Consider the following 26,419-nt stretch of genomic DNA (forward strand, 5'->3'; position numbering starts at 1 on the left):
TCAAAACAGCTTTCTCCACCTGACTGCGACGTGCAACAATCAGCCGCACTGTTCAGCCCATTACACCGCTGCTGCAAATAGGGCCCAGGGACACTCTCTATTTACGGCTCATGGGCTGGATCGCTGGAGCTCGATACTCCACTCCTGAAGCGTTTTCTATTCAGGCATGCAGCAATCATGACATGATATAACGAAAACAGTGGTGTGGGATGACTGTCCGATGGGGAGAAAGTTACACCAGGTGATTAGCTGTAATTTGCGTAACTGCAGTCAGAATTATCTGACAGGTTTACCGTCTTTTTTAAAGACGAGCATTCCAGAAATAGGCGACATTCCAGCATCGCTTTCGTGTTACGCAGACGTGTTACGACACATCAGGACGCACGAGGTGGTGCTTATGAAGCGCAGGAAATTAAAGCTGTAAATAAGCACGGGAGGAGATAAGACATCTTTGGACACTTATGAGCAAGAAAGATATCTGCTTTTCAACCCAGACCCCCTCTTCCCCCCTCTGCTCCGCTCCGACCCCCTCCCCCAAAGTTCCTCCATGATAAGAAAAATCCTCCACCTGCTGTGAGTCACTACTTCCTCCCCAAATGCTAATGGCATTAAAGTCATGTGGTGACGTGACCATGTTTAGAGGTTCCTCAACAGCGGTGGGAGCCGGCTCCATGGAAACATCATGCTGACATCCAGTGTCAGGTCATGGGGGATTAATGGTATGGAAAAAGTGTCCTTTGGAAAAATGTCTGTCCTCTATACAGTATCTTCCACTACACTCATGATGTACTTAAAAAAACACACACACACACAAAAGATACATCCCAATAGAAAATAATACAGAACAAATTACGTAAATACTGGTTAGTTCTATTAAAGGCCAATATAAAAAAAAACCTTGAGAGTAAGTTACACTGTCCTTCCTAATAGTTTGAAGATTTCAGAGAGATATCTGCTATTAACCAATAAGAAACGTCCACTTATGTACAGATGAAATGAATATTTAAAATACTGTATCATTTCATTTGAACAGAGTGTCTATTATTATCCACATATCACACTAGGTAAAATTAGGGTACATTTTATAATGTCTTTATAACTAAGCACTAGCAAGTTAGCCTAATGTTTATGTAAACCAGTAGTTCTCATATATATATATATATATATATATATATATATATATATATATATATATATATATATATATGTATATATACACATACATATATACACACACACACACACAGTAGCTAAGCTAACTATTATATTGTCTAAATCAGTTACTAACTAATATATTGTGTAAACCATTAACAATATTACTAGCAACAAGCTAACATTAGTCTAACGAATATATTGTTTAAACCACTGACAATGGTGCTAGCAAAATAGCTAACATTAAAGGCATCAGAACATGATTTTTTAAATGTTTTTAAACATTAATTATGTTGTTTATTGGTTCTAATAAAATAGGTTAACATGCTTTAATGTTCAAAAAACTCATTATTTGTCAAATACTGTACATGTGCCTCTATTCCCAGGCTGCCTGAAACGCTCCGATTTCTGCAAAGCCCCTCCTTCCGAAAAGCGCAGAGTGCTCTGATTGGCCAGCTGACCCGTTGCGTTGTGAAAGGCCAAAAGCCTTGCGTGTGTCATCAAAGTAATGCCCCTTAGCGTTAGCTTTAGCTGTAGCCTCCAAGGCTTCTAAAGCAATTCTAAGCTCCTAAGCAACATGTCGTTGGTTTTACCGTGTCAGTTCGAACCCGATTCAGCAAATGCAGATGATCAAGCGGAAGCAAGTTTGCAAACATGACTTGGGCAGAACGTTTAACTCTCTCACCTTTCAGATCCGATGTAAATTCCGACCCCACCTGCGGGGCTAAGTATGCTGTACACAGCTTCTGTGTGTATATAGGTACTCATGCAATATATCTTTGGAAAACTAAGATTCTTGTGATTCGATTGATATAAACCGTTTCAAGATACAATGGCAACAACAGCTACATTCAACGTCTCTGTCAGACCACCAACATACAAACAAACGCTTTTAAAAAACTGAGGCAACTTAGCAAACTTTAGCTAGCACGTTAGCAGAGGCCTACAACTGAGCCACAACACAAAACTTCGCATTTGAACAGTCAATAGCAGATACTTCATAAAATAATCAAACACACTTACAGGTTCTGATTCAGAAGCGCAAGATTCCCACTGTCCGAGGAAAGTGGGAATTGCCCGAATTTTCCGGAGTAGCTTTTGTGTATAGCCTGCATTGTACTCGCCCAGGTTCAGGAAGCTGTTCTCCGTAAAATGTGCTGTGCACAAGCAAACGTTCAGGTTGTACTGCTCAGGAACAGCGTTATATATAAACAGTAACCACTGATTCCCAATTTGGTCCGTTTTCAGAAGGCTAAACAAAGAGTTTTTGCTTTCACACCGAAACACACAGCGTCTCCACAACACGGCGCCTGAGTTCACTGAAGCCTCGCCTTCTTTCTTCATGGCTGCCTTTGGGTGGGATTATGCTGATGACATACAGAAGTTACGGAAGTAAATCTGGACTTTGAACGAGGCGTTTCGGGCAGATCTGGAGGAGTGCTCTCTGTTAGATAGAATAAATCCCTTTGTGGGAGTTTTGGGGGCTTATACATGCACAAACAGACACATTTCACTCCAAACAGAATGAAAACATTAAAAATCATGTTATGACAGTGTATGTGAGAGTAAGGGTGCAGGAAAGGATATAAGATATAGTTCGTCTGAATTACAAAAAATCAACTATAGGACAGAAGCAAAACTACCACCGAATCTCACATCGGAGCCAGGCAGGATGAGGCTACTGAGGCCAGTGGCATGGCGGAACAACACACAGTGGCTCAGAGGCAAGAGAAAGCGGTACACATGGAAGCAGAAGTGGGGCAAGCGAGCCGGCCTACTAGTCAACTAAAGGCTAACAACAACAGACCAGCGATTCCGTCACTCTTTCTAGCCAATGCTCGTGCACTGGACAACAAAATGGACCTACTATGGCTGCGTATAAGTGAACACCAGGAGCAGCAACATACGCTGGAGAGATGAATCTGGAAGAATATGCATCAACGGTCACCAGCTACATTAGTAGGTATGCAGATGATGTTACCTCCACCAGAACAATTACTATCCACCCTAATCAGAAACCCTGGCTGAATGCTGAGATCAGATCTCTTCTGAGAACCTGGGAGTCTGCGGTCAGGTCTGGCGACACAGTTGTGCTAAGAGCAACAAGAAGGAAATTGACTGCAGGCATAAAAAGAGCCAAAGCTGCATATGCTCTAAAAATACATGTCATGTCTCCACCAATGATCCCCGGAGCATGTGGGCGAGCATCAAGACCATCACAGACTACAACAGAAGAGACACCAAATGCCCTAGGGACCCGTCTCTTCCCGATGCTCTCAACGCTTTTTATGCTCGTTTTGAAGCCTGCAACACTTCTCCTAGCACCAGACTCACCCTAACACCAGGTGAGTAGCCCCCTGGCGTAACTACAGAGGATGTCAGGGGGTCCCTCCTCAAGATCAAGCCCGGAAAGGCTGCAGGTCCGGACAGCATCTCGGGTCAGTTCCTGAAAGACTCGTGGAGGTACTGACTGACATCTTCAATGTCTCACTCTCCCAAGCAAATGTACCATCATGCTTCAAATCTGCCATCATCATCCCTGTTCCAAAGACCACAGCAGTGTCAGACCTGAATGACTATCGCCCGATAGCACTAACTCCGATAGACATGAAGTGCTTTGAGAGGCTGATCATGGACCATATAAAAAGTCAAACTGACGCCAGCATCGACCTCCATTAGTATGCATATAGGAGGAATAGATCAACCGCAGATGCCATTTCATATGTTGTACATCTGGCCCTCACCCACTTGGAGGGCAGGGACTCTTTCTGACTGCTCTTCCTAGATCTTAGCTCCACTTTTAATACAATCATACCTCAAACATTGACACACAAGCTAGAGACACTTGGGTTGAGTCCATCATTATTATGCAACTGATTACTGGACTTCTTAACAAACAGGAGACAGACTGTCAGAATCCACGACATCACTTCCTCCCCGATCATCCTCAACACTGGCTCTCCTCAGGGATGTATCCTGAGCCCCTTGCTGTATACTCTGCTGACCTACGACTGCTCAGCTACATTCCCGAGCACCCACATTGTCAAGTTTGCGGATGATACAGCAGTGATAGAACTAATTTCCCGCAACGATGAGACACAGTACAGGCTAGAGGTGGAACAACTGGAGGCTTGGTGCAGAACCGACAACCTCTGCATCAATGTGAAGAAAACAAAGGAAATGATTGTGGATTTCAGGAAAGTCACTAGGAGCCTTCCCGCCCCTCTTTACATAGGAGGAACAGCTGTCGAGGTCGTCCCCCGCTTGAAAAGCCTGGGGATACACATCAATAACGACCTCATCTGGCACACCAACTCCGTCAGCTTAATAAAGAAGGCCCATCAATGACTGTACTTCCTGAGTAGGCTCAAGCGGGTTGGCCTAGGTACCACAGTCCTCACGTCCTTCTACAGGTGCGTAGTGGAGAGCATCCTTACATCATGTGTCACCGTGTGGTACGGAAACTGCTCTGCTGCAGACAGGAAGGCTCTGCAGCGTGTAGTTAAGTCTGCACAGCGGATCACTAGCTGCAGTTTTCCAACAATCGAGAACATTTACACCAGCGGATGCAGGAACAAGGTTGACCGTATCATGAAAGACTCTTTCCATCCTGCTCACGGACTGTTTACCCCTGTTCCCTTAGGTAGAAGGCTGCGCAGCATTAGGGCCAGAACAACCAGGCTCAGAAACAGCTTCTTCCCAGAAGCGGTTAGACTCAAAAACTTTTTCTAATGTGCAATAACACTCATACACCAGAGATTCTTCTATGTGCAATAACACTCATACATCAGAGACTCTTTCAAGTGCAATAACACTTATTTCATGTGCAATAACACTCTTTCATGTGCAATAACTCCTCAGAAAGATTGTACTGCTGTATAGTAAGTTGTATTGTTTTATTGTTTATGTACAGTACCTATTTCTTGCTCCGCTAATTTTATTGCTCCGCATAATTTATACTTAGTGTTTTTAATTCTTTGCTGTTGTTACCGGGACCTCGGTTCTTAGTTTCATTCCTTTCACATAGCCCATGTTTTGGAATGACAATAAACTTCCTTGAATCCTTAAGCTAACAATTATACTGTGCAAACCAGTAGCACTAGCAAGCTACCTCAGTACCTCAGCCTAACTTCTATAATGTGCTAAATAGTAATCAATGACACTAGCAAACTAGCTAACATTAAGCTAACAATTATATTGTGTAAACTAGTAACCAATGTCAAGAGCAAGTTAGCTTGTTTTTATATTAAAAACAATTATAATATTGTGTAAAACAGTAACCAATGGTGCTCAAAAGCTAGCTACGATTAAGCTAACTATTATATTGTGTAACCCACTAGTCAAAAGCACTAGCAAGCTAGCAAGGATTATGCTAATAGCTATTATATTGTGTAGAACAGTAACCAATAATTCTACAAAGCTAGCTACATCACGGTTAGCATATCCATGCTCCCAGGGTCCTATGTTCCCCAGATTTATATGGCACATAATGAACACATGGTGGTTTAAAGCTGGAGTTAGACTACAGCATAAGTGAGAGCTGGGACATGTTCATACTTAACATTTTGTTCCTTTTAAGACAATTTGCTGTTTTTATAGGCTACAGTATCCGTATGGCATTTCTTCAGTCATGGCATTTCACTATTGTTCATGCATGGAGTTGAACTGTATGAATAACAGCTAGTTTTAGAGCAGCACAAGTGAGGGTTCAGTGTGTGCAACCTAGCTCATTTTCCAAGTTCATAACTTTCATACATTTCAAGTGTGAAGGATGGATTTTAAACTATTGTATGATGTTATTCATTTAAATGTGTCTTTGGTGTTTGACGTTAAAAGGTAATAAAGTTAATAGGGCCTTGGGAAAATAACTCCTGACTACATAAATCCTTTTGAAATGTTTACTTGATGTGTGTTAACAGAATACTAAATTGGGGAACATAGGACCCTGGGAACATAGGAATGACCCCTATATCATGTATGTCAGTAGTCAAAAGCACTAGCAAGCTATCTAGGATTATGCTAATAACTATTATATAGTGCAATCTAGTAACCAATGTTGCTAACAACATAGCTCCGATTACGCTAAATGGTATAATGTGTAAACAAACAGTAAACTAGTTAACATTAGGCTAATTATATTATAATATTATGTAAACAGAAACCAATGACAATAGCAAGACAGGTTCACTAGCAAGCTAGACAGGTTTTTTTTTTTTTTACAGCTTTTGCTAACTTTCTAACTAAATAATATGCCATGACTTTCTTTACCAAAACACACACACACACACACTTGTAAAAAAAAAAAAAAAAAAAAAGCCAGTCCTGCTTTTCTTTTCAGAACGCTGCCAAAAATCTCTCAGTGTCTGTAACAGTGAGCTGCAGAGACACAAAAAGACAAGGCCCTGCTGCTCTGTGCTTCTGTGCCCGTAGTGTTTGTTGTGTTGAATCAGAGTGTCGGTGTTTACTAAGCTCTAGCCGCACCGCAGCGAGAGTTCAGCCCGTCTCTGTGCATACTAATGCTGCGAGAGATCCTCGGTCGCCCAAATCACAGGCCAGCTCTAGGACTCGGCCGGTCACAATAACAATGCGGCGGCCATTAATGAAAGGTCTGCTCGGGATTTATAGCGACGCCGGAGCGGGGAACGCTGTGCCAGCGAGCCTGGATGCTCAGCGCTTCAATACGGACCACAAATTATAAACAGTTTGAGTAAATGAAGTGAGCGAGTGGCTTTGTTGCACGGCCGTACATCTTCCCGTTGATGGTTGCTCTGGGAAAGGAAGTTATTGAAGCCTGGATTTCCTGCTTTCAGCTGCAGCCAAGAACTCTGAGGTTTATGGCAACTTCTGGAACTGAGTCATCTAATGATTCATGGAGTCGATACTGTTTTCATGGTTTGCCTACATAGAAACTTGGGCCATGTGACCTTTTAGGGTGAAGACAAGTCGGAGAAAACAGGAAATAATGAATAAAACAGTGTTAGGACATGTTTGTGATTAAAACTAATTGTTTTCTTATGACTAGAAATGGCATCTGGTTTTAGGTTGGGTTTTTTTTTTTCAGTTCATTCAAGAAAACTATCATTTGTAAGTTGCTAAAACAAGTAGATATGATGAAGACGTTGATGTCGGAGTTAACAGCCAGCGCTGATGAATTCTTGAATCCGATTGGTCAGGTGTTGAATACTTCTCTTTAACAGCATCTGACAGAACTGAGGTTTATATCACGTCACTCTTTCTAATACATTATTGTTTCTATAGTAACGGCCAATCAGTCCATCAGGAGTTCATTATGTGATCGTTGTACTGATCGTTAAATTTGCTGAGTTTTTTTTGTCTTTTTTTTCACGGTGATGTTTGTTGGTAAATGAGACCTTTTAGCTGTACTCATGTTCGACACACGTGAATCGAAGAGGGCTTTGGTTGAATGCGTGTTGTGATGATGTCACATGACGTGTCTTGGCCCACATCTGCTGAAAATCTGCTGTAATTTTGAGAAATTGCAAGCTCCTCTGAATATTGTGGCGTTTGCTTGATTTTGTGTTCATTTCTGCGATCGCAAATTCGCTACATCCTGGAGGGACTGACTAATTCACAGGGACTTCCACGTATTCTAAGACTTATAATACATTTACATTTATTCATTTTGCACACGCTTTTATCCAAAGCGACTTACAAATGAGGAAATACAAGCAAAGCGATATATCAAGCAGAGAATAATACAAGTAGTGCTACCGTACAAGATCTTTTAATTGAGTTCTAGACAAGCAAAGTGCGCAGAGTCGAGGTTTAAGTGCCAGAGTAGGTGTTTTTTGTTTGTTTGTTTGTTTGTTTGTTTTTTAGGATAATGTGGGGTTGGCATTTTAGGGTTTAGTTAGGTGTTCACGGAAGAGGTGGGTCTTTAGCTGTTTTTTGATTAACGTTGGAAGTGCATTCCACCACTGAGGGATAATAAACCGATTAAACGGATTAAGAAAGAAAAATGTGTAATCGTTAATATGATGACATTTTCTGTCCAAATTAATTTTTAACATTTGTGGAAGGAGTCTCCAGTGCAGGTGCACTGTAATTATAACTCTTTATCAGTACGTTTTCCTCCACAGGAAAGTCTTCAGGAGCTTTCTGGTTTCCTGGTGTGTGGTTTTTTTTTTTTTTTGCCTAATTATAGCTTCAAGAAAAGGAAAAAAGAGAGGCTGGTACAGGAACAACAGTTTATAGGTGCTATAGTTTTGTTCTACAACATTAAATGTAACTATAAATGTTGTTGTTTTTTTTTTTTTTAAGTATGAGCCTTTTTGCTGTAGTATAAGAAGAATAAAACACTTTGGGATGTGTGTTACTGGAAAATAATCAACATTGTGGTGGTAACAATAACTGCACATGCATCACGCTACCTTGTTGATTATTTTCCCATAACAGCATGCCTTAAAAGTGTGTTACTCCTTACTTACTGTATCAATCATATAATTTGCCCCACATTTTCCTATTGAATACTTCGACGCGTACGATGTTGTGATAGTGCTAAATAAAGAAATCTAAGAACTCTCCTTCGTATCACAAAACTACATATTGAAAATGTCAAGAGAATTTTTTTCCCTATCGCATGATGTTTAGTTAAAAACGTAGATAATACCCATTACAAATTCAAAGAACAAAGTGTTAATCCTTTATTATGTAAGTGAAAGCAATCTAGTAAAGTACACCCCCCCCCCCCCAAAAAAAAGGTTGTTAAGGCCAAAGTGTACCCCAGAGTTTGCTGGCATTTTATAGCCGCACATTTACATTCGCCTTTATATGGCAGTTGTGCTTTAAGGAGACCGCAGTCACAAACAGCATCGGAGACGCGGATTTACTCAGATCTCCTCCGCTCATTCTCTGACACACAATGGTCTATGGTCTACAGTGCATACTCACAGTCATACAAACACCACGAAGCCATATTCATCATGACACAATCATGAAAGGGAAAAATATGTTTCCTTGTTAAGTCTTGTCCAACACAATAAACTAAAAAGCTGAAAAGCAGAAACATGCATGTTAAAACATTCCTCTTTGCACTTCTATGTTGAATAACAGCAGGGGGAAAATACAGTCCTGAAGCTTAGCAGGAACCTGATTATGTGTATGAAGGGCTCTGCCATGCAATACTCTCAACCAAATGTGCACAGTACCGCATTCAGAATTCTCAAGGTTTAAAGCCTATTATTAACTGTGCGGCCCATTAACTCGCTTTAATCAACACTCACGGTTAATTGACTCTCTATTAAGCTACATAACTAACATTTATTTGCGTTTTTTCTTTCTTTTTCTTTTTTAGGGAACAGCACTCACCACTTCTTGAAAATTAGATCCGAAAAAGCGTCTAACCTTGGCGAGGAGTCCAAAGAAGAACTCTTGTGTTGGTGTACATTCTTAATGTGGCAGACAAAGCATCGGTAGGAATGTGTATATGTGTGTGTGTGTGTGTGTGTGTGCGTGTGTGTATAGTTGCACCTCTATAAAAAAAAAAAACAACACACAAAAAAGAGAATCAGACTGATGTATTGCCTCACGTGCACCACTGGAAAAAATAGCTCCAGAGTCTAATTTAAGAGGAAATCAAGATGAAGCCAGGTCTGCTTGGAACACTTAATTGTGCTTAATAATGTGTAATCATATCGGTTTAATTTCCCTTCACAAATGCCAGCCCTGAGACTTTCTTTATTAAGTCATTGTAAAAACCTTAGAATGCAAACGGAAAATGGATTTAGAAATTACAAATAACCTTGAGTCTGACTCTGTGTATAAACACAGATGAGTGGCTTTAAATTGACCAAACTCTTCAGTTACGTTTTGGATATTTGTTCTAGATATGTGCATGGTGTGGCAGACCGGGCAGACCCCAGGCCCATAGTGTGGCAGACCGGGCAGACCCCAGGCCCATAGTGTGGCAGACCGGGCAGACCCCAGGCCCATAGTGTGGCAGACCGGGCAGACCCCAGGCCCATAGTGTGGCAGACCGGGCAGACCCCAGTCCCATAGTGAGGCAGACCGGGCAGACCCCAGTCCCATAGTGAGGCAGACCGGGCAGACCCCCAGCCCATAGTGTGGCAGACCGGGCAGACCCCAGTCCCATAGTGAGGCAGACCGGGCAGACCCCCGGCCCATAGTGTGGCATGACTGTGCAGACCTTCATATGGTCACGATTTGACATATTCTAATATTCTAATATATATATATATATATATATATATATATATATATATATATATATATATATATATATATATATATATATATGTGTGTGTGTGTGCTTCTGTTTGGCATTCTTTTTCAATTGAACACAAAGGTTTGCATTACAAATGATATTATCAGCAACAACTTGAGCGAGAAGTAGAATCTCACACTAGAGTTTTGTAGCATTTGGTACGTCCCCTTTTTGCTTTACCGACAGTGTGCACTCGAGCTGACTGCGAGTGTAAAACCTTATAATCTGTGTTAGATCGAATCCATCGGCGTGTCGTCTGAACACATGCTTCAATAGAAGGGATAAGACTCACGGAAAATCTGACCTTTTCTACAAAGCAGTTAACATGTTAAAAATGTCCTTACGTTTAAATAGTGACCTAGAAATTGTGCAACATCTTTCATATTGAATGTGCAAGATGTTGCACATTTCCTTTTTTTATTTTATTATTATTTTTTTTTTTTTTTTTTTTTTTTTTAACAATTTTCTGTTTATTTCCAGTTTTAAATTTAAAAAATGTGGTCTCAAACTTTTGGATCCCAGTGTATATATTTCTGAAACGACTATGTTTTCCTGGAATGAAATACTGTATCTGTTGCATGTATCTCAACCACAAGTAAAGCTCTAGCATTTGAAAGTCTGATTAAAAGTGGAAAAGGAGATTATTAAGATTTTATTTCAATTCCACTAAAAGATGTCCCACCCACCTAATCCACTCATGGAAAAAAAAAAAACCCAACATTACTGCGACATTTTATAGAATGATAACTTTACAAAAGGAAATGAGTTGTCAGTGATTATCAGCATCGCCCACATCTGTCTCAAGGTAGAAATCACTTGCAGAATTTAAACCCGAGCCTCATCAATGTCTCTTCGCCATTCATGCGAACATTGGTGTAAATGATCGGTGATTAATTTACTCAGTTCTGCTCAGTTAGATAAATGTCATTAGATAAATGTCATTAAAAATTTTGTCCAACATCATCTGTACAGAGTGTGTAAGTGCTCTTCTCTGTTTTGATGATGATGTGATGGCGCAGGACATTGCAGACATTTTGAGGATGAGTATCTGATGACAATCCAGATCAATCAAGCTCATTTCTGTTCTGCTATGACACACAGCTACCCAACATTTTATAAAATAGTGGGGTGGAGGGGGATCACAGCTAGCAAGTTTTTAGATGTAGTTTAAGCAGTCTATACAGTATTTTGCTGAGTTTTTTGTGATTATTGAGGCTAAAAAATGCCTTTTTTGTGCTTTTTTGCGGAAAACTACTTGAAATGGCAAAATTGCAGTTGCATGAAATTGTTTTGCACGGTCTTTCACAGTGATGTTGCTGGTAAATGAGATCTTTTAAGCTGTACTCATGTTTGACGCACGTGAATCGATGGGGGGGGGGGGTTTGGTTGAATGCGCGTTGTGATGATGTCACGTGGCGTGTTGTGATGAGGTCGCATGACATGTCTTGGCCCAAATCCAACGAAAATTGCAAGCTCCTGCGAATACTGCTGAGTTTCCTTGATTTTTCGATCATTTCTGCGACCGCAGAATCGCTAAATCCTGGAGGGACTGCTTAAGGGTCACCTTACGTATTAATTTGAAAATTACAAAAAAAATTCTCATTACAACAGATAACCAACGCTGACGTTGCAACAGTTGAGCTCACGGGTCTTCGACTAAAACACAGGGCTTACGTGTAATTATTGAATTTCATAGCGTAGCACTAGCCTTATATACAATGGCTTCCAACTACCTCTAATATGTCAGTTTGTATTAGAAACCTACATGAGGCCTTTACGCCAACGGAAACAAAAAATCTGAAAATGTCTGTTTGCCTGTGGAAAGAGTGAATAAATCTCAGTATGTTTAAAACCACTTTTGATCAGTTCAGACCTTTATTTAGACCAGCTGCCTTCATTGCTGGGAAATGTGCTGATGAAGAAGGACAGGAATAGCATCACTCTTGCACATCCACCAAAATATAATATGAAACTCAGAATTGGGGGGGTGGGGGGTGTTACTCCTGTCTCATTCGGCTCTGCAATTATGTCAAGGTTTACAATCAGCATCTTCCAAGTCGTGTCATACTTTCCATCCCTTTTTTTTAACCCACCGATCTCTCAGATTCTGCTCAGACCACAGATAGATTCTAATAGGAAATGATGTGGATGGTGAATAAAGCAGACAGGACGTGGCTGTTTGTGTTGGGCTCTGTCCCAGCAGAGTTGAGCAGTTCACGTTGTCCTGTGACCGCAGGACGGGAGGAAAAGCGAGTTAGCTGCTTCTAAAAGCGGCGCGGACGCTTGTGTGTGGTTCATTCATACGTGTTGAGGTAAACCCTCAGCTCCTTGCATACAGCCATTATGAAATCTATTTGTTGCTTGCTGCTCGCTAAGTGGATATAAATGATTTCCAAATCAATAAAAGAATAGACACAGATGAAGGCGCGCCAACAGCTCACTTGGTTTTACTGTACATTCAGTTCAGACTTTCACAGTAATTTGCTCACTTTTATTATCTTGGTAATATACAACAGAACTATTAAATTCACAAATCTGATTGATCTTAAGGTTTTGATTAATTTTCTCAAACAGCGAGTATGACAGTGGCGCCATCAGTCATTTAACTCACATGTTTTATTATTGTAATATTAACGCACTCTTTCGAATACGTTATCGTTTCTGTAGTAGAAACTTATTCACAGGGAAATGAGAATTTAAGCCTGGCAATAGTTCAAAACTGGATTTTTAAAACGGTGAAACAATGAAGATGAAAAATGCATCAATGTCGCTCTGGTGAAGCTTTCTGTAAGAAGCGATTTAACATTTACAGTAGAAGATTTCCGTCAGTATCAGTGCTTTAAGGTAAAGCTGTTCGTTTAAGTTTTCCATTGTGAGGGGAGATTTCAAGACTTTGCAATTTCTCAGTTACTTGACAAGCTGCATTTATTATTATTATTATTATTATTATTATTAGCTTCAAGATAGCAAGGAAAATGAATGCGAGTGGACACAGGGATAGTTTATAATGAAAATGATAATGGGAACTAACTTGTTGCATGGATATTCAATAACGTTAAATGTAACTACAAGCTAATAAAAGTATAATTCCTTAATAAGTAATCGTTGGTAAATTGTTGTCGTTAAAAGAGGAATAACACACCTCCGGACATGCTGTTTTGGGAAAATAATAAACTTCAGGGCGGTAAAAGTATGTTCGCTTTGCATGGAGCTGCATCACACTAGGTCTTCATTGATAAATTTGATAGAACAGAATGACCCAGAGAGTATTTCCTTACAAATTACATATGGATTTATTGGGTGTGTGTCATGACACTTCATAGTGCAGTCAATGACTTGGTTTTGATTCAGGATAACCCACGGAACATTTATTATTTGTATGATGCAAATTCTAACAGCAAATGTTCTCCACTGAAATCACATGACTTTCAGCATGGATATAGATTGACTCATGAGTGACTGATAATGTAAGTGATAATGTGATTATTATAATTATTAAAATTATAATAATAATAATAATTATTATTATTATTGTTGTTGTTCGAGCAATCTGACCACCAGGTTTAAAGAGGAACCTAAACTTGGATGTACTAATCACACCTTCAGTTTATTTAAAGCCTGAAAAAACAACTTTTGCCAAAAGCAAATTCATGCAGAGCAACAAACAGCTGGCAACTGAAATATGAGGCGCATTAAAATGCCATTGATAAGTTAAGTGAGTAGATATCTTATCTGAAGCATACAGGAGCCATATGGTGCCACGGCCAGCGCCGCCTGTTGCTGGCATAACAATGGCCTGGTGTAGACAGCGAGCGCCAGCCGCGGCATGACAAATGGCCGTTAGCCTGCATCCTGGAAGCACTAAGAGTAACGTTCATATTTGCATTTTTTCCCCTTACAGGTGCAAAAGGCGACTAAACCAGATGTCAACTTGAGCACGGCACTGTTTGCCTTCTGCAGCTCAAAAGCCTAGTGCGCGTACACACACACACACACACACACACACACTCCTCCCTGGCTCAGCAACAGGAAAGACAATAGGGTCTCTCTGTGTTGCGTCCATTCCCCCACAATCCTCCATTCCCAGAGGTAACCCAATCCAGTACGTCGGAGCAATGCACCTATTCTCTTCCCATTTCACAAGTGAAAGACTGCATTCTTTTTCTCTCCAGCCATGCTCACAAGCACCACTCAGACAGAAAATATAGAAATGAACGAAGTTTTCACCTCCTGATTCAGATTCATTATTAAATCCCCCCACCCCCGCCCAAAAAAATGCACAGATATGACAACGCAATGGGTCCAAGCACTATTTCAAAATTGCAATTCGCTCTGAAGGATGGGCAAAATCTTATAAATCTTTAAGAAATATAACCACATTCAAGCTTCCTTCTTTTTTTGTCCCTCGTATTTGTGTCACACAAGAGAAATATCACGTACACAGCAGCTTTGAAACAGGCAAACAGAATTTCTCACGCTGCAGTCTACGGCTGTGTAAGATACAATTCAAATCCTAATATTGCATTACATCAGATTTTATAAATGTCTTGTGTCCGTCACTCAAGCAATAAATAATACCTAAACATATTATGACACAAACTAGTACGCAAACAAATAGTGAGCAAATACTGCAGCACATTTTATATCTTTTTTTTTCCCGAAATTTTACGGTCCAAGACTGCTTCGGCTTTATGTGCTAACATGAACTTGAAAGCAAAATGATGCTATGCTATTAAATACACTCAGAAAAAAAGAGTACGAAACTCTACCTTTCCTTGTAGCTTCGGTGGTACCCTCAAGGGTAGGTTTTACCTGGTAAGGTGTATGAAGTGTACCATTAATGTATTCATCCAAAATGAAAGGTACATCAGTGGCACTAAAGGCGGAATGATGTACTTGACACCTTTTTTTTTTTTTTTTTTTAAATACAGACTACTACAACGATGTTACCATGTAAAAGATACATACAACACAGATACAGGTACAAAAGATGTAGTCTAGATGTTACCATTCCAGCAACAATGAAAAGTACAGTTTAGTGTATGGCGAGTGTACGGTTACACTCATACACTGGTTACATGTTCGAGGAAAAAAAAAAAGCATTTGATCATGTTCTGTGCATAAACATGTCAAATCTGTACATGAGCATGCAACCAACTAATTAGTGTTACAGCATGTTTCGATAATGATCCCGTCATTTCAAAACCATCAAGACAAACATCATGTTCAACAGGTCTTCTCACTGCATAAGCTCAAAACGTATCACATACTGCTGCTAAACCACATTTATTCTTCTCTTCGATCCATTCTCAAAGAGCAGATTTGCTTTCCAAGATAAGGTCACGTCAGGGGTCAAGTCTCAATCTGTTTACTGTAGTCAATGATGACGGCCCAGTTAGAGGAGACAAACAACACATTGTGTCTTGCTGGACTTTCTTTCTTCGCTCTCTTTTTTTTTTCCTTTCCTTTTTTTTTTTTAAAGGCCAGAGTGAAATATAAGGCAATAATTAACTGTGAGAAAGGAGGCTTAATCCCAAATCACACAATAGTGGAACTTGTTTTCAGAAAGCTGAGCGAGTGGGACAGTAACGCAAGTCCTCTTCACTGGGTATTTCCTTTAAGCGCTCCATAGGGATTTCGAAATGAAGTATTAAAGATACTCTTATTTAAACATTTAGACATATGCTTGACATCTGGGTTGTTATTTATTTATTTTATAATCGACTCTGAGTGAACAGGAGCACTTAAGCACTGAAGTTGGTTTAACAAAGTAATAATAAATAATTTAAATAAATAAATAAATTCTAATAAAGCGCTTTAAGTGAAGTTACTGACTTAAAATGAGGATAAAACTTAGTCAAACAAAACAAACAAGCGGAGTACATTCAGCTGAAAGACTGAATTTTAAACAGGAGAGGAAAGTGCAAAGCTAAGCATTAGCTTAGCACAAAAAAAAGAAAAGAAACGAAAAAAAAAAAAAAACTAGAGCAGAGCTCTGAGCTCCTCTACGGGCCTTCTCTATGCATCTCCTAAGGCTAAAGGGGTTTCTTTTTTAAAAAAATAAAAAAAAAATAAACAAAACAAAAAACTTCATGTAAACTTCCAATAATATCACGAATTGTCCTCTGTTAGTACACTAACTACGTGTGTAAAGCACATGTCCTTCTAATTTGTAACCAAAACTGTTAAAACAGTGACACTTTTCCTGGACCAAATGTTAGCTAAAGTGCTACTCTGTTACACAACGTCAGCGTCGCGCGCGCTGTGTATCATTTCTGGTTATTTTTTATGACTCAAGAAACAACACAGCTCTCGTTTCATGTCTCGTCGATTCAACGTCGTCTGTCTTAGCAATGAAAACAAACAAACAAACAACGAGAACAAGCTGCTCTTTCGACATTAGTCCACACTGGAGGAGAAGGCGGGCAATCCCAACAAAGGAAATGACAAGCCGAATGCCGAGCGGTTTTTCCCTTACTGTAAATACTGATTTGCTGGAGTGCTGTAATGGCGAAATCTGACGACTGAGTGTGTATACATCATAGCAGGCTAACAAACAAACCAGAAATATACGCTAGCCCATGCTTAAGTTCAGTAAAAAGCTTGCAATAATGCACTTCCCGTCCTCAAACGCAACAGAAGTTGAATAAAGCGCTCCTGTGAAGTTTGACGGGGGGAAACATTCATAAATAAATCTCCCTATGGAAATTTTCCCGAGCTTTAATAAACACTTTGAGAGCATGCGTACGGAGTGCAAGCAGTTTTTAGACTGCTAAATGTGAAGAACAGTGGTGGAGGAGGTGGAGGTGGTGGTGCTGGAAGGGGGAAGAGAAGGCAAAAGGAAACGTGTAAAAGCTACTTACGGTGAGGATTTTTAAGAGAAGAAGAAGAAGAAGAGACGCAAAAGCAACAAGTCTTTCTCCTTCTCTCTCTCTCTCTTTCTCTTTCTCCCGGCGCTGTTTTCGCACCGCTCCGATGAAGATCTGCAACTTCCGGCAGGGCGAACTGTGGGAGAGAAAACAGCAACATTTTGGATCCGTCATCCTGTCCAAAAAAAAAAAAAAAACAACAAAAAAAAAACCTGTCCAAATAATTTACCATCCAAACGCTTCGGGTAAGAAGCGGAAGGGTTTCAGGGAGCGGGATGGAGCTTTAGTGCTGAGCAATGGCGCGCGCGAGCGGGTTCTAGAGCAAAAAATGTGAAAAATGCCAAAGATTTTTGGAGCCATGTCTCCGGCGGGTTACAGCACTGAGTCAGTGGCTCACAAAGTGAAAGCACCCTGTTGCAGCGGCGTCGACAAAACACTGGAGTCGCGAACTAAATCCGTGTGAAAACACTTCCAGCCCGTCCTACTCTGGCTAGTTTTGTTTTCTCCTTAAAACCGCTCTACATTTTGTCAATTTTTTTCATTGTTTATTTATTTTTTTTTACTGACGACATAACCTACAAGTTTGCATATCAACCCGTTTTTATTAACATTAAACTTACCTTAACGTCCGTAATCGATATAATTTTTTAACAGCTCCGCCCCTTTGTTTGTTTGTTTTGGGTTGTTGTTTTTTGTTGTTTTTTTTTTTTTCTAATGTGTGAGAATTTATTTTTACAAAAGTGCGTAAAGTTATTGTGGCGGTTCAGGGCCGGGCGGGAATGCGAGCGCGGATCGCCGACACACCGAGAGATGCGAAGAATGCGCGGAATGAGAGCAGGAATGAAATGAACGCGAGGCGTCGGGTTCGCGCGAGAGGGCGGAGCCACGGGGTGGCGTCATCCCCCAGAGCCCAGCGAGGAGGGCGTGGCCACGTCCATAAAGGATGACTTCAGAGGACAACGTCGACGGCGCGGCCCAATAGGAGCAGGCCGAGGCGCGCTTCACGGGTTCAAATGAACGCAGATTACGTTTGAGTTTTATTCGCCTCGCAGAAGTGGACGGAGAAATCATTTCCTCAGCCGTGTGATTTATCAGATGACCCAGTGTGCAATTTTTATTAGTCAGCCAATAAATTTGTTCAGAAACAGACTCATGCCTAATGATAAAATGACTGGCTCTGTTTCTGTTCTTATTCTGTATTATTTATATTGTTTTGCAGTTTTGTCTTGTGCTAGTAATAGTTCAGTAAAAAACACAGCATGCATTCATCCATTAATCAGCCTACCGTTAGGGGTGTGATTACTTATGCACTTATAGGGTATTTCTCAAAGTGGGGTCCAGGGTCACCCAGGGGTCTCTGAAGCATACGCAATAGGTCTGTATTTTAATTAATTTATTTTTGTATTGTTTTTTAATTTTTTAAATTGTCTTTTTGCATTTAGTTACAGCAGTGTAATTATATTATATTTATTATTGACTTCTTTTAGTTATTACACCATTTGAATGGTTGCGTGTTTTAATCCAAACTTTAATAACTCAAAACTATCAGATCTATATTTCAATAAAATCAGATATATTTAAATAAATAAATAAAGTCAGCTGAATCTAATAACTATTGTAGTTTTAAAAATACTTTGCCTCGCACCTTCAGGGGTTTCTTTTGGGTACTTCGGTTTCCTCTCCCAGTCCAAAGACATGCATTAGCAGATTGGCTGATTGGCATTTCCTAATTGTCTGTAGTATGTGTGTGTGTGTGTGTGTGTGTGTGTGTGTGTGTGTGTGTGATTGTGCCTGTGATGGGTTGGCACCCTGTCCAGGGTATCCCCTGCCTTGTGCCCCGAGTTCCCTCCAGGCTCCCTGTGACCCTGTGTAAGGTAAGCAGTATGGAAAATGGATGGATGGAAGTTCTGTCAGGGGAAAGTTCAGAAATAAAAAGCACAATTGCTCCATTAAATAGCCAAAACATTATTTTATATACATTTAAATGATGTCCATGAAATAATTGTATACTATTGTCTTTGAATCTTATTTTAAAGTTAAAGGGGTGTCTGGCTGCAAAAAGATTGTGAACCCCTATGATATGGGAATTCTGAACCAATGCCGATATCAAAGTTAATTTTATTTTTTTTTAATGAAATTGGAACAAGATCCACCTGGATTAGAATTACTAAAGTTTATTTGTGTAATATTGTTTTTTTTGCAAACTAATCATTTATACATTAAAATAAATGATGAGCTATGACCATATCTGTCAGCTGTGTGTTCCTTAAAGGGACATGGCATTGCTTTAAATCACTTTAAACACTTTATTAACTTAAAAATTGTAAAGATCCATTTACAGCCAGACTCTCAGGTGTCACCCAGATAAGGATGGATTCCCTTTTGAGTCTGGTTCCTCTCAAGGTTTCTCGTCTTGTCACCTCAGGGAGTTTTCCCTGCCATGGTCACCTCTGGCTTGCTCATTAGGGATAAATGAACATTTTATATCCAAATTTCTCTAAAGCTACGTTTGTGACAATGACCAATGTGAAAAGTTCTATATAGATAAAATGTAAATGAATAATAATAATAATAATAATAATAATATAATAATAATAATAACACCAGTCTAAAACATTGGGTTAAAATGAACTGGTGTCCCATCCAGGGCATGTTCCTGCTTTATGCCCAGTGTTTCCAGAATAGGCTCCGGATCTACCGTGACCCTGAGCAGGATAAAGCAGTTACTGAAAGTGAGTAAGAGAGTGGGAGTGAAGTTAAAGCAGTGATGTCTTTTATCAGTTTATACAATCTTTGGTTAAATCTATGCATACTTGTATAATTCCAATATTATCCAGAATTTCCCAGTTCTTGTTGAAATTGGGGTTAGGAATCATTAATGTGTAATAACTTCTGCAAAACACTTACAAGATGCAACTTTAAGGGTTCTATATCTTGTAGAAAGTTTTTGTGATAAGACAGTTCTCCATTTTCATTCAGTGTTTTAAGTTAAAATTTCAGCACCCTTTTTCATATGAAATTCGCACGAGAAGCTGAATCTGTTCAGTTTACTGATACCTTTTTAAGCTTGATTTCTTATATAGGAAATATGACAATCCCAGCATGCTTGCACTGGAGTCCTGTGATCTGTGCAAGCCTCCTAATTCTGTTTTGAGACCAACATTTTCTTCAAAACCTCTAATCATTACCCCAGTTCGGCAGTTTGAGAGGGAGGGAGAGGGTTATGTGTCAAACAGGTCAAACAGTTCATCATCATCATCATCATAACAAATGAAAAACCCCATCTAGGGACCTCTTTTGTTGCAAATCAATAGTTAATGAATAAGTTGTCCAAGCGCATGATTCTGCATGATACTGTAAGTGCAATCACTCTCCTTTTGACCGTCGTTCAGCAGTATTGACAGTCAGCCTGCTTTCCAGTGTTCTCTTATCTAATCTCCTGCTCTCGTCTCATAGGTGGTGTCTGTTCTTTCAGCACTTTAACTATTACGCATCAAAAGAGGGAGGTTTATCTATGCAAATGCCACAGAGTCCTAGAGGAGCCGGTCTTAATCCACCCCACCCCACCCCCTCCATCCCAGCCAGGAGCAGGCCGCTAAACACCTGCGTAAAGTCACAGCCCTGATTCATTCACCGTTACGGGTCATCTGCCAAAAGGTTTCATGCGCTCCTTGTTAAACATTAGCTTCCCGTATCCAGGAAGCTCCTGCGCAGGATCCCTGCATAATAGCAGACTGTAAACCGCTTCATAGCCTTACACGGCAGCTTGTTTTCATGGCCTCTCTCAGGTGGCAGATTGGATCAGGGTTGAGGGGCCAAATGAAAATCTGAGAGTGGTTGGGAACTCAGGTGGAAATGCGGTTTGTGAGGAGCGAAGCCATAAGAAATGGTTGTGGTTAAATAAGGCATAGATCTCTGTGCTGTCATTTTTGCCCTTCAAACAGGCGACATTACGAGGGTGCCTTTGTTTTCAGAGAGGCACGGCATATTTAAAGTCTTCCTCCATAATAAAACTGAAGCAACTCATGTTGAACATGTAGATCAAACGCTGGCGGTGTGAGCCTAACAGATTGGACATAAGCGCAAGGCCTAAGCCTTTGTAATCTTTACAGATTACAGTTTTCATGACAGAAGCTCATTTGAGAAAGCAATAAGCTCTCCACATTCAACTATCATTCTGCACCCCAATCCAATCAATTTCATATAATATACACCTGGGCAATATATTTCACTATCTCCAGATATGCCCTGGGCTTTACCAACTGTGATATATTGCATGAAACAATATCCCCTTGTAGGTCATTTGGTTTACAATATACAAAATGGCATTTAAATACACAGTTGTCAAAAACAGTTAGGTGAAGACAGGGATTGATTTGAAGGCCTCCCAACACCACCCACCCCCTAGTTCAAAAATATTCCTTTTGGTATATGGATGTTAAAATATTATTGGCATAGCAAAAGAGCATATGATGCTAAAGAAAAGCCCAAAATCGGAGAATCATTTAATAATCATGTCACATTAATCGCTGAACTATTTTGAGCAATTAAGTAACATTGGGAGAAATTCTTCCTACCTACTGTATACTCTCTAGGTTTATTTCTGAGCTAAAAAAAAAAAAAAAAAAAAAAAAGACTATAGTACAAAGTAATTTTAATAACATTATGAAATGTATACTATACAGGGAAGGAAAAAAGGAAAGACTTACATCAGTAAGGAGTAACTAAGTAATTATTAAGCAATATTTGAGAAAAATCTTGCAAATGTGTCGTTCGTGACAGGGGAAAGACAAAGTAAAGATACGGAAAAAAGAAGAAGAAATAAAGAAGAAAAAAGATTTGAGATCGAATCAAAGCTGAGCGGTGTAACCTTACATTCTAATGTGTCTAACCTCATGTTCCACACACACACACACACACACACACACACAAACAACTAATACCAGTATCACCTGGCTTACTACTGGGTGTGGCCTTGACACAAAGCAGTTAATGCAGGGCCGAAACCTGAGAGGGGTTAACCTGTTAGTGAGGTGTTTGGGGATGGGGGGCCCTTTTTTTAAAAAGGTGTGTGTTGGGGTGGGAACCTTTTAAAGAGAAGTGTTTGGGGGTGGTCTCCACTTTCAGCAGGTGTGAATAAAGTGATAAAGAGTTTGAAAATGGATCTCACACCTTTCTAAATTATGAGAGAATGTGTGTGTGTTTTATCTATCTATCTATCTATCTATCTATCTATCTATCTATCTATCTATCTATTTCTCTCTCTCTCTCTCTCTCTCTCTCTCTCTATATATATATATATATATATATATCTTACAGATGTTATCAGATTGAAAGCTCTGACTGTGGTAAATATTGTGTGTGTGAATATACAGAACATCCATGAATACCAGGATTACTGTAATGCATATAAATATCATATTCTTCTTTTTCCTTTCTCATAAATAAAAACTGTCCCCAAATACGAGCCTGAATACAAACACTCTCCCTTTCTGCTTTTGCTGAGGGTCTTTTCCATGTCCATTATCAGCAGTGCAATCTGATGTGGACAGATACAGCCCCAAAGGCCTTGTGTGTGCATGTGTCTATGTGTGTGTGTGTGTGTGTGTGTGTGTGTGTGTGTGTGTGTGTGTGTTTTGAAGACTGGAGCATGTCGCTCTCTTCGCCGCAGGGGGCAGAGGCGGAGCAGCGAGTTGGGGGTTGGGGTAGGTGGCTTGGCCTGCTTTAGTTCATTTCGCCATCGCCTTGTGACCTCTGCTAATCAGGAGGCTCATGCGAGGCCAGGTGCAGATCAGGCCAGCCTGCTCACACAGCCAGCACTGATTGGCTTTAGCAAGAGATAAGGGCCGAGTCCGCCAGATTCAGCACTCGCTCACTGATAAAAACACAGAGCTTTATTTCAGAGTGCTGAGCAAGAACAGGAGGGGGTTTTTACTCACCCCAAACCAAAACCACCACAGGGGTTCTTTCATCAGATTTATTTTCCTTTTATTTGGCCCCATAATCAGAAGCGTCATGCCCATTAACTTCGGAATGGCACGTGTCTGCCCAAGATTTTATGCAAATGAATTGATTAATAAATAGCTTGATTAATGGTGATAGTTTTATTGGAGACTGTTCTTTGCGCTGAGAAGTTCGAGGTAGAACCCTATCTTTCAGCAAGGGTTCCAGGGAGCTCATCTACATGCTTACAAATAAAGCTGCAAGAAATGGTCTTTAACCATATTTTTTGGTATCAGAATGAACTGAAAAATAATTTCTCACCACATGATCTTCCGTAATCACTTTATTCAGGTCAGGGTCATGGTGGATCTAGAGCCTATCCCAGGAACGCTGGGATGTGAGGCAGAAATACACTCTGAATGGAATACCAGTCCATCGAAAAAAATGTTGCAATGTCCCTGGATGTAACTTTGTCACTTAATTTTCTACTGAAAAGATTTAATATCCATAACTTTAACTGATAGCTCTTGAGAGATATCATGCAATGATATACATGTTAGTTACTTACATACATGCAACATTACCTTACAAAATGAATGTTACCAGTATAATAATAAATACGTAGACCATACTGTATGCTTGGAGATGAGATTCAGCCCCTATTAGCACTCTTTTTCATTTTGCAGAATGAAGCACATTAAAGTAGAATGTACTTACTGCAAAATATAGTACTGCAGAAGCTTCATGCTCTAGCAAGGATGAACAACACAGGTGGAAAATACTTGAGCAATTGTACTTATTTAATATTCTTAAGTATTATTATTGTGTATTTATGCTTTACATTGGTATTAGTGCAAATGAATACGTGTACTCTGACTTAATTACAGTAACACTTTATAATAAGAGTACATGAATAATTATGCACTAATTCCTGAGTGAAATTTGATTTAGTTTAGTGATTTAACAAACATGTACTAACACGTTCTTAAGGTGGTCGTTATTCACGCATGAATTCATTAGACTCACGTCGCAGTTAAGGTTAGCTCTTCACTAGGTTGTGATTAGTACTTGCCTTAACTCATCACTAGTTCATATTTAAGTAAGTATTAATTCAGGTATTAGTGCATGATGATTCATGTACAGTTATTGTAAAATGTTACCTTAATTACATTCAAAAATAAAATAAAATAAAATAAAAACACTGTTACTCCTTACATTTTTATTTAGACCTTCAAAGTACTCATTACATATCTCTTCTCTCATCCCAACAATGACTGTACGCTATATACCATTGGAATGAGCCCAGTTTATCATCCAATCATTTCTGATTTGCATCTAAATGTAGAAAATAAAAATATTGTAGAAAAAACATTCATCAATGTAGAAAAGAAAAGAAAAAAAACCCTGACAATTCTCAGTGACTAGTGTAAATGGTGGGGTCTCCTTTGCCACCCTAGATCGCATGAACTCCATCTAATTTGAAAAAGCATGCTGAGGTAAGTTTAACTGGCTATATTTAACTGAGCTAGCCTGCTTTTTTCCCCCCATAATGCCAGGTTAGACTAGCATCATTTCCAGTAGCTAACATAATTAGATGGGCAAGCAAGCCAAATTCTAGCTGATGGTAAATACTATGCATTAGTCATGAATAGGACCAGCAGATTTGAATGATTTTTTTCAGGCACAACAGTGTTTTCATCACAGAACACTTACTTGAGTAGATTTAAAAGTAGCAACTTTTTTGACTTTCACTTGAGTACTGTTTTTTTTTTCTTTTTTTGCTGAATACTTCAAGTTTAATAGAGTAAGATTATGACACATTACCTATACTTTTCAAGTTTATGTGTGTGCTGAAAATTCTGCCATCTTTAGATCTTTACATACATTTTGTTTGCATGATGCCTGTCTATAATTGAAGTGTCTCTGGCAGTAAGTTTGTGGGATTTACATCAGCGCATTAACTTGATATCCTATCACCATAATACAACATGTCAGGGTACTATTGTGTACTGAATGTCATGGAAAAGGACCGTGAGAATGTACATCGCCCTCTTGTGGACAGCTCTAGAGGCTTTCTGAAGTATTCTTCTGTATTTGAGTGAACTTTGTGAACCTTAGGGCCACCATAAACTATGCAACATACCTTGCAGCCTCAACATGACTTTCATTCCAATTAACAGGATAAAAGCACTAGGACAATATGTCTCATTAAAAATTGGTTAGGAATGTGTTTTTAGAGTTGAAAGGTACGGGCCAGACTTAATCTGCATAAGAGGAAGCCGTGAATTCACGCTGTTACCTTAAACAAAAAAAAAAAAAATTCATTAAGGAAAAATGTTGATTAGATGACATTGTTGATGTTCCTCTCCACAGATGCTTTAATGACATTCTTCTGTTCAGAGTCTGAAAGATAAAAGGCACGCAACTGGCACCAATACGCTAAAGCAATGCAGTTAACAAAATTTAATTAAAACTGATTAGAATATCTGGGCAGCATGCCTGTGATGTCGGGTTTATTTAAATTTAGGGAAATGCAAGAAACCTCAGTGTTGCTTTTTGTCTTCTTCTCCTTTTCACTAAGCGCATAATGAATAAATTTGAAGCAAACAACGTGCTGACCTGACAGAGTGAACACAGTACGAAAGTCTTTTTCTTTACAAATGTGAAATTATCTTAGAAATCAGCATGCAACCAGGTTACTGAAAGCACCCATCGCTGCACTTTATCCAAAACCCAGGAAGAACAGTAGTCTCCAGGCAACAAGCGAGGGTTTTGATGTCCAAATGTTTGTGCTCTAAATGTCTCTTTAACTCAATTCTGTAATGCAGTGTTTGAAGATATGGATCTCTGCTGCCTTTGATGGTCGTCCTGGCACTCACAGGCATGTGGTTGGAACAATCCCACACTGCGGGCGGCCCAGCTATAAATAAAGCTGTAAATGTGTATATATATATATATATATATATATATATATATATATACATATATATATATAGAGAGAGAGAGAGAGAGAGAGAGAGAGAGAGAGAGTGTCTGTTTCTGCTATTGTTCCACTGAAGAAAAAGTCTGTAATCGGACGGGTCTGATCAAGATGTGCTCGGGTCTAACGGCTGTGTATGATTCAGAGCGGGGAGGTTGTGTGTATGCAGGCTTAAAGCCTCAAACCACATTAAGGTGATATATTGCATATATTACAAATGATATACATTTA

The 26,419-nt window shown here is 39.6% G+C and overlaps 1 protein-coding gene across 5 annotated transcripts in view; it reads right to left on the reverse strand.

The window, feature by feature from the left end:
- Positions 1-18,468, reverse strand: part of tead1b (TEA domain family member 1b) — a 77,002-nt gene extending 58,534 nt beyond the window's left edge. Inside the window, exons 1-2 of one of the 5 annotated variants that reach the window (XM_053633941.1) lie at positions 17,886-18,468; positions 17,260-17,401 (exon numbers count right to left, since the gene is read on the reverse strand). The gene's annotated coding sequence lies outside the window, so the exon portion shown is untranslated. The remainder of the gene's footprint in view (positions 1-17,259; positions 17,402-17,885) is intronic. The other 4 variants (XM_053633939.1, XM_053633942.1, XM_053633940.1 and 1 more) reach the window with 4 other exon arrangements.
- Positions 18,469-26,419: the final 7,951 nt, after the last annotated feature.

The sequence above is a fragment of the Ictalurus furcatus genome, chromosome 10, assembly GCF_023375685.1.
Source record: "Ictalurus furcatus strain D&B chromosome 10, Billie_1.0, whole genome shotgun sequence".
NCBI lineage: Eukaryota > Metazoa > Chordata > Actinopteri > Siluriformes > Ictaluridae > Ictalurus > Ictalurus furcatus.